The sequence below is a fragment of the Gallus gallus genome, chromosome 6 (assembly GCF_016699485.2).
Source record: "Gallus gallus isolate bGalGal1 chromosome 6, bGalGal1.mat.broiler.GRCg7b, whole genome shotgun sequence".
Classification (NCBI taxonomy): domain Eukaryota; kingdom Metazoa; phylum Chordata; class Aves; order Galliformes; family Phasianidae; genus Gallus; species Gallus gallus.
The window spans coordinates 16,663,646-16,676,321 of NC_052537.1; the positions used below are offsets into that span (position 1 = coordinate 16,663,646).

A 12,676-nucleotide genomic window follows, 5' to 3' on the forward strand; every position below is an offset into this window, starting at 1 on the left:
TCTCAGATTATTTTTTGCCAGCAGGCTGTCTGTATACGTTTTCACTTTATAGGAAGAGCTAATCTATGCTCATGCATACGTACATATGGCATCTGAAGGCTCATATAGTCAGTTACACAAGAATATATGTATTAATACCTATAAAATCAATTCAGGAGCACTGAAATTTAAACTCTTCCTTTGGGGGGGAGCCCACAAACATACAAAACCTGTTTTTCAGCTAGTGAAAAACACTATTAATTAACAATAGATGTTGTAAGTACCCTGTGAGCTATCGACATGTAGTCAGGCAATTAGGTAATTACTGTGCTCAGTCCTTTTTTACAGTGTGCAGGGGCAGGAAGAGAATGATACTAAGTAGAAGGGGATTTAGAGCTTCGAGCAAACTGCGTTGCCCCTATTTCTGTGAAATCAAAATGTTCAGACCTTGGTTCCACAAAGATAGAAACGATTGGGTAGTTAACCTCCTCAAAAACACCACAGCAGGGCATCAAATGCTGACCTTACTGATAAAAAGTTCTCCAGAGGTGTCTGCAGTAGTACCTTCATCACCGTGACCCCAGCTGGTACCCCAGCATTCTCCATGCTTGGTGGTTCAGTCTCACCCACAGCTTATTGTCCTTTCCCCCTCATCAGTGAGCTGAGGCTTAGGAACCTGAATATCACTTCTCTTTTATTTTTTTTAAGCAGATTCAGAGCTGGTACCTTCTCACTTAAGAATTTACCAGACTTGGGGTTTTGTTAACCTCCTACCAAATGATTTCAATTGAGACTACTTCAAAATGCAATGCAATAGCTGCCATTACAAACAAAAGCACTGACCTGCTGGTCAACTCAAATCTGACCCAAAGTTATAGGCAGGGTTGAAACAGCAGTAGATCCTGGTGAAGAATGCAAATCTGATGATTTTCTTCATCCTTCTGATAAAAGATAATTTTCCTCAGACACAATCCACCACCATCCTATGAGACAGAGGTACAAGAGCTGTTTGATTTGGGGAGGAGGGAATTCCCGTGCTTGGGACAGTTAGGAAATTTGAGGAAAGATGCAATTTGCCACAAAATCTCACATAGAGACCTCAGGGACTTGAATCAACACAGAGCACAGGTTCTAAGCTAGGCTCACAGGAGGACTGTCAATAATGGATTATTCTGTTTCACGGCATGAGGAAGATTAGCACTTCTTAAACTAAGATGCACAAATAATTCCTAAATTCAGGAAACAGGGATCCTCCAGGGCAGCATTTGGGACTCCCAAAGTTGAAGGACGATCTGAATCTTTCCATGGAAAGGAAGAAGACAAGAATACCATGACAGAAGTGACTACGAGGAAGCAGGATGATGCTCCCCATACTTCTCAACTATCTGAGTCAGAAGCTACAAGAAGATGCCCCTATAAAGTATGCACGCCACTACTCCAGGTATAAAAGCTTTGCTTAGTGGGTCCTTCATTGATTTGGGGATTTGGAATGGTTCTGTTTTGTCTTGGACTGTTTCTGGGTGTTCTGCCAAGTGCCAGGCGCTGTGCCAAGCAGAGTCTCTCAGGCTCTCCACTCCCACCACTTCTTGTCTGTGTACTTATGTTCCCAGACTGGTGCCACAGCCACAGCTCCCCAGCCTGGCCATCTTGGCAAGGAGTGCCCACCATGCTTGCTCCCCAGCCTTAGTGTGGCAGAGTACTAACCTGCCCCAGCTACTTCATACACCTTCCACTGGACTTCCTCCGGCTGATGCAGTTGGCAACAACTCTGAAACAGATTAGCAGATACGTGCACAGAAAGGACAAACTGAATTTCTGCAGTGGGCACAAAATTTCATATAACAAAATGAAGGCCTTTTACCACTGGTTGCTGCTTGTTCCTCCAGGCTGATCAGGCAGAAAAACAAGGAGATAAAAATGGCTTTTCCCATTTTTCACCATTTTAGTGGCTGGTCAGTGGGAGTATGTAAATGACATACTGACACTGGGCTTGATGCTTCTCCCAAGTTTCCCAGGTAGTGGCTACAACTGGTTCTCCTTCCACGTGATCTACCACACACATCCTTGCAATGCTACAGAGCCAACATCGTGTAGAGCACTCAGCTGATGGGCAGGTGCATGACACCAAACAAGCCAGGTACCAGGCAGTATGCTGTAGCACAATGTGGTAAGTTCTGTCTCGTATATTTTGGCTAATATGGCATAAAAGTCGTCCTGCATTGCTGTCCAATTGGATCTCCTTCCAAAGGATTTACTTCACACACACACATTTGTACTGCTAGATGACCTATTAGTGCACAGCACCAGCAATAGTTAGAGGGAGGCATGCACCTTACAGACTACGGGAGTTCTGACAGTTTACATCAATAGGACTGTATGTCACGACCTATAAGAAAGCTGAAATACCTGAAGGTTTCAGAATGCCTTATGGAATGCTGCATGAAAGAAAGCTTCCACCAGCAGGAACAGTGCTCTCCTGGTGAGGAAAAATGGTTTAGAAGATTGTGGGGGTCTAAAAGAATCTAAAAATACAGCTGGAATTTTGAAGTGTGTTTTGATAGGAAAAAGGAGATGAAAAAAGTGCACACCTAAAAACTAAACAGATTTTGTCAAGGGATGAAGAAATTACTATGGGTAAGATTCTACATCTCGACATCACCTGTTGTAGGACTGGGAATGGTGTTAATAGGCAGGTAGATGTGGGGCCTAGTACTGCTCAGTGATATCTTTTGTCAACATCACGTGCAGCACAGAAGTTAGCTTTTACCAGAATCCAGTAGAAAATACAAGTTGCTTCAAGAAAAGACAGAGGACAGAAGGGAAGCTTTGCTAATATGACATTTTTCAAATTACAAATGGGCTTCAGCTCATCATGTTTACTTCTGTTCATCTGGAACAGTCCGCACTCATATTCCATCCCCTTCCAGCTCTGGGAAAACACAAGATGAAGAAATTTCCAAAGAAATCTTTCCCTTTCTGAAACATCACAGGCTGAAAGCACGGAAGAGGTGAGGAAAGTAGTGAGGCAAACAAAGCAGGGTGAAAATTTGCACTTCTGTCTCAAAATGCATTTCAGAAGACTGAAAATATGTGCCTTCTGGCTCATGCAGACCAGGCCTGGGTGTGTTCTTTCTCTGGCCAACATGAGGGAGTGCAGGTGCGATTATGAGTTTCTCTTTGTCCTTGGGGCCATGGCTTGGAAAGGCACAGCTCATAAACGCCCATCCATTTTTTTTCCAGCCAACTTACTGCATGACTCAGGCATGTATGTTCCCTTGTGGATCTCCCAACAGACAGAAACTATAGGCAGTGATGAAGAGGCCATGAAAAATAGTATCTGACAATTTCAAAAGTGCTCTGCTGGGAAGAAAGAAATCCAATAGGGAATCCTGCAGAGATGACAAGGCTGCCACTAGGATGGTGTCTCCCATACAGGGGTATACTTTTTTGATTCCTCTTTTATTTCAGAGGAGTAAAATTACTTGTTCAAAATTCCTTTGCCTGCATTACACACAATTTTCAGAAAGCAGCATTTCTCATTTTAGAGAGACAAGCACTCACAAATACCCCGCAGCAGAATTGCAACATTTACATTTGTTTCCAGTTTTAAGCTCTCATTGGGGACTAGAAATCAAAGAGTCTGCACTGCACCCCAGAAGTGTCTGCTTTTCACTGATGTGTCACGTGATACTCTACGAGTCAGATCCAGTGTGCCTTTATTTCTAATCGCATGGAAAGTAAAACACATCCTTGCTATGGCTGGAATCTAACATGGACTCAATAACAAAGTAAAGCACTCCTGAGATTTTATCACTGCTAATGCAATGGGGCCCAGCTGTTCAGCAACATTCTGACTCTGCAAGATTTCATCGCCTTTTCACATGCAGTAATGCAGTCAGAAATGACAAGCAAAGGCACATTTTTAAAGCACACATATGGCTCTGTTCCCAGTAAAGCACGGAATGTGCAGAAGAATAGCTTCTTGTGCTCAGGCACTATGACACTATGGAAAATGGCTGATGCATTTTTGTATCTTAAATTCCTGTTCCTTGGAAAGTGATAGTCTGTTTTGCAAAATCACTTCTAGAAGATTACTGTTTCATGATATAGCAATTGCTATTAAGAATAAATATCTCCAGATAAATCACAACCAACTGCCATTGATATTTATCTCACAGCACTGGGATTGAAGAAGAGATGGAGCAAATAGCGTTTTAGCACATTAGAAGGGAGAGCACACAGCTTGTTTCCGTTGCTCTGCATCTAATGCACAAGTGCCTCTGCAAAATGTACACAGCTTCCTCAGACACGGAATACCATGAAGCTGAAACAAAGCTACCCTGAGAAACAGAAGCTCTGGGAGAAAAAAGCTTTGTCCATTTGTATTGAGCAGTTTCCAGTTTTGGGCTAACCCTTATCACATGAGAATTTGAACTGATAGCATCACTGTTTCTCTCTTTGGAATCTTATATAACTGGAACATATGCCTGATATTAAAGCTTTATTAAATAATGAATTTACTATTTGTGAGATGAGTCATTGGTCCATACATGGAAAATGGGGTCATTAAAGGAACACTTTGCAACAGCTGTTAAAATTATTGTTATAGCGCAAGAGACTACAATTACAGCTAAGATCTCATGTATGAACATAACAATTATGCCTCAGAAAGCATAAGATGCAGCTTACACATAACAATGCCTGTAAGGATTAGTCTGCCCTCCTGCATTTTGCAGATTGCAACTATAGATTCTTCTTCCCTTTGCAATAGTCTACAGGAGCATAAGTTTTCTTTCTCACGCTTTGTTCATTCCGTCATTACCAAGCTGTCTAGCAATATCTCATATGCAACATAAATTCACAGATAAAGGAAAGGAGAAGAATCAACCCAAAAGGAACTGAAAAGGGATGCTCTTCATTTCTCAGAGAAAGCAACGGTTACACTGCTGGCTCTTTTTTTTTTTTTTTTTTTTTTTTTGAAGTTGAGCCCACATTTGGACATCTCCACAGCTACAGTGGAAAAAAAAAATGAAAGCACTCATCTGTCTTTTGTGGGTGATATGTTTGATTCCACATTGACAGAAACTTAGCAATTGTTAAGTCAGTTTGTTTAGAGGGAGTATTACCCTATCTAGCAGATATCAGACTCTATCTACTACCTAACTGACTTGAAAGCTTCCTAAAAAATCTGAAAAGGAGATATTAATTCCCCAGCTTAGTTTTGTTTCAGTCTGCCAAGAAATACATAAGCAAAGTTCCTAAATATGGTATTCTTTCTCTATCAATCTGCAGTTATACCAATCAAAAATTGTAATCAAAGGGAAAAAAAAAATAGAGGTGTTACTGTAGCTGACTCTCAACATGTCTTTGCTGTAGAAGCCAGTTTCTGTATGTGCTGTTAAGAGTGCAGTCAGCTGACTGGTATGTAGAAGATCACTGTTGGGGAGAAAAAGGATGTCTACTTTTTCACATCAAGACCAATAAATGCTATTCTGCAAAGCACATAAGCAGATCTTGGCTAGCTGAAATAATGTAAATATGTAAAGTTTAACTGGCCTCTTTTGTGCATTTGGAGGAGACAATAACAAAAATACCATGCAAGACACAATGACTGAAAATTACCTGGGCTGCTGTACCTGGCTCTACCTTTTCTGTTTCAGTAGGAAGTGAGGGAGAAAGTATTTTGTCTTAAACCTAATTGACAAAGTAGGATCTACTGCAGAGTGCTCTGTAGAACAAACCAATTGACTGTTAAAATAATGTGGATTCTCATAGTGTTTTTCTCATCCTTGTTTTTAGCCTGCAGGTGTCATAGACCACATCCATCCAGGAAGCAAGCTCTTTGAATTGGATTCCTCCTCCCTTGGGAGATTTGGGGATCCTAGACTACATCAGCTGCTTCTATTTTCAGCTTTCTTCTCTAAGTATGTGGCCAGACTGTGACAGGTACTGACAGCTGTTTGTTCTATGAGCTGACTCAGAGGCTACTATCTTTTTTAGGCAGATCTCCACTTTCAGCCATGTACCTGCAAAATGCTGTGACAAATTCCTGTAAATTCGCTGTCCAAAGCTTTAATGCCATTCCCTAAGTAACCTCACATCTTCTCTGGGTAAGAAAAACAGATTTGTGTAATTCTATCACCACGACTGCTCTCTCAATTGATGGTGAATCTAGCAAATTATATTTACTGAGAATAAAAAGTATGAATTTAAAGAATAAAAGCATGCACTGTATTTCATGAAGCATCTTGCACACAAGGACTCTCCTGCTTCTACTGAGCAGAGCCACCCAATGCAAACAGTGCACTCCCTTTGCCTACCTACACCACATTGAAGCAAAACTTCATCAGCCCAAATAGAAGCATTAAGCCCCTGTAATCACACAGACAAGCATGTTATGACAATAAAGATTTCTCAAGTCTTAATCAAGCTTTGGTCTAAATATTTGGAGAGTTTAAAGGGTTTCTGCTGAGATCTCAAAAGTTGCACTGAATCACAGAAGCTCCCTATCCTTAGTCTCGCTGGAGATAGTGAAATAACCAACCTAAAGTAAAAGCTTTTCTCTGGTGTGCTTGGTTCCACAAACACAATGTGCAGTCATCTGAATAGTTCACTTGTCCTCTCTTAAACAGGTCTCAATCCCACAATCAGTGGTTATAATCCTACTTTCTTTCTAGCAAGCCTGTACATGCAGGAGGGTAGTGGGAAAAGAGTAAAGAAATAGCCATTAGAAGCACATTTTCTTCTTTGCATACAGCTCAGTTTTAAACAAAGCAGATTAATTAAGCTGCAAAGAAGCAGCTTGGTGCTTTGGGGTTTTTTGTTTGTTTGTTTTTGTTTTTTGTTGCTGTTCCAGGGGGATTTTGTTCTGCTTTTGAGAAAGAAATAAAGAAATGTAAACTTTTTAATGGGTTTCAGCCCAGTTCTCCAGTTACATTTCCACCACCAATCTTTCCCACAGTCTTTACCTTCACGGTGAGGAGGGTCCTCTGCCCAGGCTAGAACGTCACGCAAGTGTGACAGCAACTCTCTGCATGATCTCTTTTAATGGAAATACGTGACAGCTACCCACTGCTGGGTCCTGAGACACAGGCTGATGTGGCCATGGGATGTTGGCGTGCTAACAAACACTTCACAGCAGGATTCATTGAATGCATATTTAATTCCTGCCGGTTTGTTTCTCCTGTTGGGCAACAAGTCAATGTGAACACAGCATTGAGTTACAGCTCTTTCCTGCTTGGGCCTTTGAGCTAAAGCTGCCTTGATGTCCGTGTGAAGGCCTGCAAAGATACAAACAGGATGAACAAGGCCTTTTGTTTTGCTGATGGCAGAGCAGCACCACATCTGTTTTGGTAAGGCTAATCCAATGCAGCTCGCTCTCCTAGTTTCGAAAATCTGTGAAGAGAAAGGTGCCATTCATTTCTGGCAGAATTTGAGGGATTTGAAAAGCAGAGAGGGGAAGATCAGGTGGTGCAGTGGGGTTTCACTCATTTCTTGGAATTGGTCAGTTCTACTCCTGTCCCATTCGCACCTGCTAAATCCATGGGTTTTTCTAAATAGAAATGGCTGTAGATGGATCATCCACTTACTCAAGGATCTATTCTGCTAACTCTGCTTTTTCTCTTCACTTTCACACATAAACATGATCCTATAGCAAATCTCTAACCAATGCTAGGTATCCCCCTGTGGACAAATCAGTTTTGTTAAAAGTGGCACAGCATCCAGCCCAGCAATCCAAGGCTGCCTGAGCAGCACACTGTCTTCTCTCTAGTATAAAGAGGAACTTGAACCCAATAAGATATTTTTTTTTAATGTCAGTGATGACACCTGAATGCTCGTCTTCCTCACTTAAGGAGTATGGAAGCTATCGCAGTTAGAATATTGCATGGAATAAAACCCTATTTCCTCCCGACTTCCTACTTCAGTCTCAAAATCCAAAGCCAACTATCCTACAGCTGTCAATCTACCAGAAGTAAGCTAATGCTGTACTCTTTTCTTCACAATATGAAGGCAGCAGTCAAGTGCTTCAATACACAATAAGAGACCTGACAGACTTGTAACATTAACTTCAGTTTCAACTTTTTCTTTCCCAAGCATTATGTACTTTGGAGCTTACTTGGTGAAACAGTGCACATGGCCCCTTAAATGCCCATAACTCTGCTTTGCTCACTGATATGCGCACACCAGGCACTCTTGCAAAACTTCAGCCATGAGCTCTCAAGCTTCACACAATCAGCAGCAGAAACATGTAGGCGTAGAAAACCTCAAAGTCAAACATGAAGCAAGGGAGGTGTTAACCACAAGCAGCTCTCTCTTCAGCGAGTGCACATTGGTTCCCAACAGGAGGCTGGAGACAGCATGCACAAGAAATTATATGCTACAATATTTTGTGTCTGCAGCCATCACCACATCAAACCCCAGTCTAACCCTAACAACTTGAGAAAGTCGCTGGAGCAGTCAGTGAGTTGCTTTTATAAACAGACCTTTTATATAGCAGTACAATTTCAGCTTTGGAGGGGAGGGAGGGAAAGGGGAGGAGGAGAACAGCGTTCTCACGTTAGCACCTCAATCAGGTTGCGTTTCATTCTTCCTGCTTCCACTTATCCAAAATTTGGCTTTGGTCCTTCACTTGGTGATACATGAGTCCTAGCGTCAAATGAGACAAATTCATGCTGAACAAGTTTATTCAAAAGTAGCATGTAAAGATCAACAATAACAATGAATTAAGAAGCTGATATATCAAATCCTGTTCACTTTGAGCATGAGTTCATCTGTAGATGCGCTCCACCTGTTCCAAATGGCCACAAAATGTGACATTTGAAGAGCTGTTGTGTTGCATTTTAATGGCAGCTAATAGGATCACTGACTTTGTAACATTCTTTCACATATTAAAGCTCCTCTACAAATAACATTAATACAAAAATTTAATTAGCATAATTCAGTGCTGAAAAAAAAAATCCTAAAACCTGCCCTTGGAACAGGTTCCTGTACTAAAAATAAAACAGAGCCCCACACAGCCACAGCACAATTAATTTATTAGCATATCTTGTGAGTCATTGGTTTTGATCCAGGGGATGTGACAGTTTTGGCTCTAGACTGATTTCAGAGCTACTCAGGCCCTTGTTAGTAGAAAGGGGTTTTAATAGAACTGAGTGGGCTGAACAAATGTTCCTTCTTGATGTGGGGAATTAAGTATTTTCTTGAATAAGTAAAAACATAGCCCAAGCCGTTGCTCCAGGTCACAGTCCCTCATCCCACTGGGAGCAGTTCCAGGCTAGTTACCACCAGTAACCAGAACACCTGAGTGTTCTATTCCCATACCCACATTCTCTAGCTGCAAGGAACTCCTAGAAAAGCTATCAAGATGATGTCACGTATTGCACTGCTGTTCATCTACTAAAAACCTTCCTCTCATATACATAAAAATTGTCTTTAAGTGGTTGATGGATCACCACAGTTACTTTGGGGGTGAAGAGACTTCAGGATATTGGCTTCAGAAAGTAAGGCAAACAGACACAAAGCAGACCCAGTTTTCCTATCCTTTAGACAGCAAATACCCATGTTCCTGTTTCCTAACCAATCCCTCCACTAATACCTTTGAGGAAGCGATTTGTTATTCTCAGCTGCAAAGGTACAAGGATTACAGGAGTAATTGAAATCCTGTCCAGGTTCATAAACAGCTGCCTGATTAATTACAGCATGGAACATAATTCTTATATACCATCTGAAAAGCACTCAGCTACAGGAAAGGGATAAATCTTTAATCCAGCTTCAGCTGGCCAAAGCCTGGGCTGTTGTCAAGACAGGGCTGATGAGGGCACCCATGCAGCCCCCACAGGGCAGGAAGGCACCAGCACTGGGTCAGCCTTTGTAGAGCACCAGGGTATTCTTGAAGGAAGAGGGCTAACAGAAGCATTAATAGGTGCTCCTTAGACACTCTATTTAACAAATGCTCCCCAGTCACAGTAGCACTGTTTCTCATTCAACCTACGTGCACCACACTACTGCAGGAACTTGTCTCACAAAGCGTCCCCACAGCGCATCACAGATGCCGGTAACTGAACTGTCAGTTCCTGGAAGGGAAGCATGGGCATCAGCCTCAACGAGACAACAAATGCTGCTAAGGGCTCATCAGGTACCTCCTCCCCAGAGCCACGATCTGCTCCACAGATATTCCTACAGCAGCTGGCTGAGCTCGGAGGGGCTGCTGCACCTGCCAGAGACACTGGGTGAATTAACCTTGGTCGGTTTTCACCTTGCTGTAGGTGGGCTGCCACTAAAACCACACCGGCAAGTTCAAAGCTAGCATACATACATAACACACACATAGCACTGAACACCTACAGCACTGCCCACTGTTGAAAATACTGAAAGTAATCAGCAGATGGCACATCTTCCCCTCACAAACCGTTTTCAGTTCTGGTTACCAAAGCTTAAAGACTCAGCAGAAAGAGAAGGCATGGAGAGACAGCTCGTATGTTATCAGGTACCTAGGCAGTTTGGATTGAAGAGAGACAGAGAAACCACAGTTTTCACCAGACTGTAGCATAATGGACAACAATATAAAGCAAGGCCTCTTATTTCCTCTCATAGTTGAGAACACGAGGATAGGTGGGATTTGGGAAAAACAAAAGGCATTTCATTCAGGATCTGTAAAAACAAAAATGTACTGTGGAGAATGAAATTATATTAGTTCTCATTGTCAGAAAGTACTGAAGCTGTAGAGCTTAGCTGGATTAAATAAGAGATTAAACATTTATGTGAAAGACAAAGGATGTTTACAATAAACAATTTGTTATTTTTTTAAGTTTGGGATATAAACACTGATACTTCAGGAAAAAAAAATCATGAAAGAATAGCTCACAGCGTTTGAGCAATACCTGGAAGGACAATACCAGTACTTTTAATTTGGACAGTGATAGTAATGCAAGTAATTAACATAAATGGTCCAAGAACAAAATTTCCCAGAAAAAAAAAAAAAAGCCTGTTAAAACTTGTTCAGTACAAATGCACATGCACTGTCCTTTGGAACGTCCGCTGTTGGCCAACATCAGGAACAAAATACAACTCCGGAGTGGCCGAGTGCTGGTCTTCTGATCAGATAATTCCAGTAAGCCCTGGTGGCAAGGCATGTGGTAACCAATTGGATTGGGCCACAAAGAGCAACAGTGATGTTCTGAAACAGGTTAGGACAACTCAGAAGCATGTTTGCAGGTTTGCTTAGCACAAGTAAGGTGTAAAACTAGGTGAGATACTTCCTCCCTTCCTCCTGGCTCATGCAGGACTCACAGAATGTTAACTACAGTGATTCTCACAGCTTTCATGGTGACAAAATCCAGGGGAAATATTTTGAATTGGAACATGAGAATCACAGAATACAGTGCCAGGTCTGTGTCTCACTTATGTCGCATGGGCATTTTTTCTAACTCTTGAAAGGCCAACGAGTTAAGTAGGCTTAGGGAAAAAACCTTCAATCCTTTTTATATTTCTAAGCCTGTTGGGGTTATGAGTATAAGCTAGAAGTTCAAACCAGGTTAAACTAGAGGTGTGACAGCACTGTGTTTGAGCTGATGTAGCACTCAGGCTTGGAGGAGGCTGAAAGTAAAAGCCAAATCCCCCCCCATTTCCCAGACAGGCACTCTGGAATAGAGCGGTCTGTAACATAATTGCCCTCGGTTCTCCTCTCATTTTAATTCCTAAGAGATAACCAGCAGTCTGTACCTTGCGCCTTAAGGACTCTCTGCCCACAGCTATAGGACAGCACAGCCAGCAAGGAGCCAAGCACAGCATTGCAAGGACCAAGCCTAACTCTTCAAACAGAGTTATCAGCACAACCACACTGCAGACCCTCAGCCCTCAAGAAGGGGCACTAACATAGATCTGTCTCAAAGGGCAATTTGCAGGTGTTCTGACATTGCATGTTTCAAAGATTGCTTTAATTCTTTTTAAAAATAAAGTTTCTGCGTACAATTTCCAAGTCCATTGAAGCACTTGTAAGCCAACTGTACAGTAATCACTGGAGAGAATAAATCAACTGTTTAGTTTAGCATTCACACGCAAAACTCAGACACCTAAGCAGGTCAGCACTTTTAGATTAAGCTGCTTTGTAGAAGACAAATTAAAACTTCTGGCAATCACTGCTTCTTCAACCCAAGGCAATTTCTAAGACACTATCACCACTTGTCCTATCATATGACATAGCTAATTCACAGGCTGTGCTGTCTTCCATTCTTGCCTTGATAACTCCCAGGTACCAAACAGCTCAGTGCCTTGAGTACAGACCTTGCAGGCAGCAGGCCAGTGTGTGACTGAGTGAACCCAAAACACACACATTTGGCACAAGTTCCATGTGTCTCAGACTGTATTATTACTACATGTTTGGTTCATTACTCGATCATTGGTTATGCACCAAGGCCGCTCATGAACAGACCTGTCTTCTCTCTGGCTTGGCTACACGTAGCTGGAACACACCACTGTGAGCTGCACAACTGTTAATGCACTTAGCTTTTTTGTTTTTGTATGTTTCTTTTTACACAAAGACAATCACTTAACCTAGAAAGTAATTAAGACCTCAGAGGAGGGAATTATGTCCATTTGTTTGAATGAGAGAAGGAAGAAATTGAAGTGTTCAACAACACTTGTATTCTCTCAGTATTACTTCTGTCCAGGTTGAGAAAGCCTGACCCTAAAATAGAAG

At 41.9% G+C, this 12,676-nt stretch overlaps 1 protein-coding gene across 4 annotated transcripts in view; it reads right to left on the reverse strand.

Annotated features, from left to right (window-relative positions):
* The window catches only part of ZSWIM8 (zinc finger SWIM-type containing 8), a 102,873-nt gene extending 91,304 nt beyond the window's left edge, over window positions 1-11,569 (reverse strand). For 3 of the 4 annotated variants that reach the window (XR_006939535.1, XM_046942876.1, XM_046942874.1), the window contains exon 1: window positions 823-11,569. The gene's annotated coding sequence lies outside the window, so the exon portion shown is untranslated. The remainder of the gene's footprint in view (window positions 1-822) is intronic. The other variant, XM_046942875.1, reaches the window with a different exon arrangement.
* Between the last annotated feature and the right edge of the window lie 1,107 nt (window positions 11,570-12,676).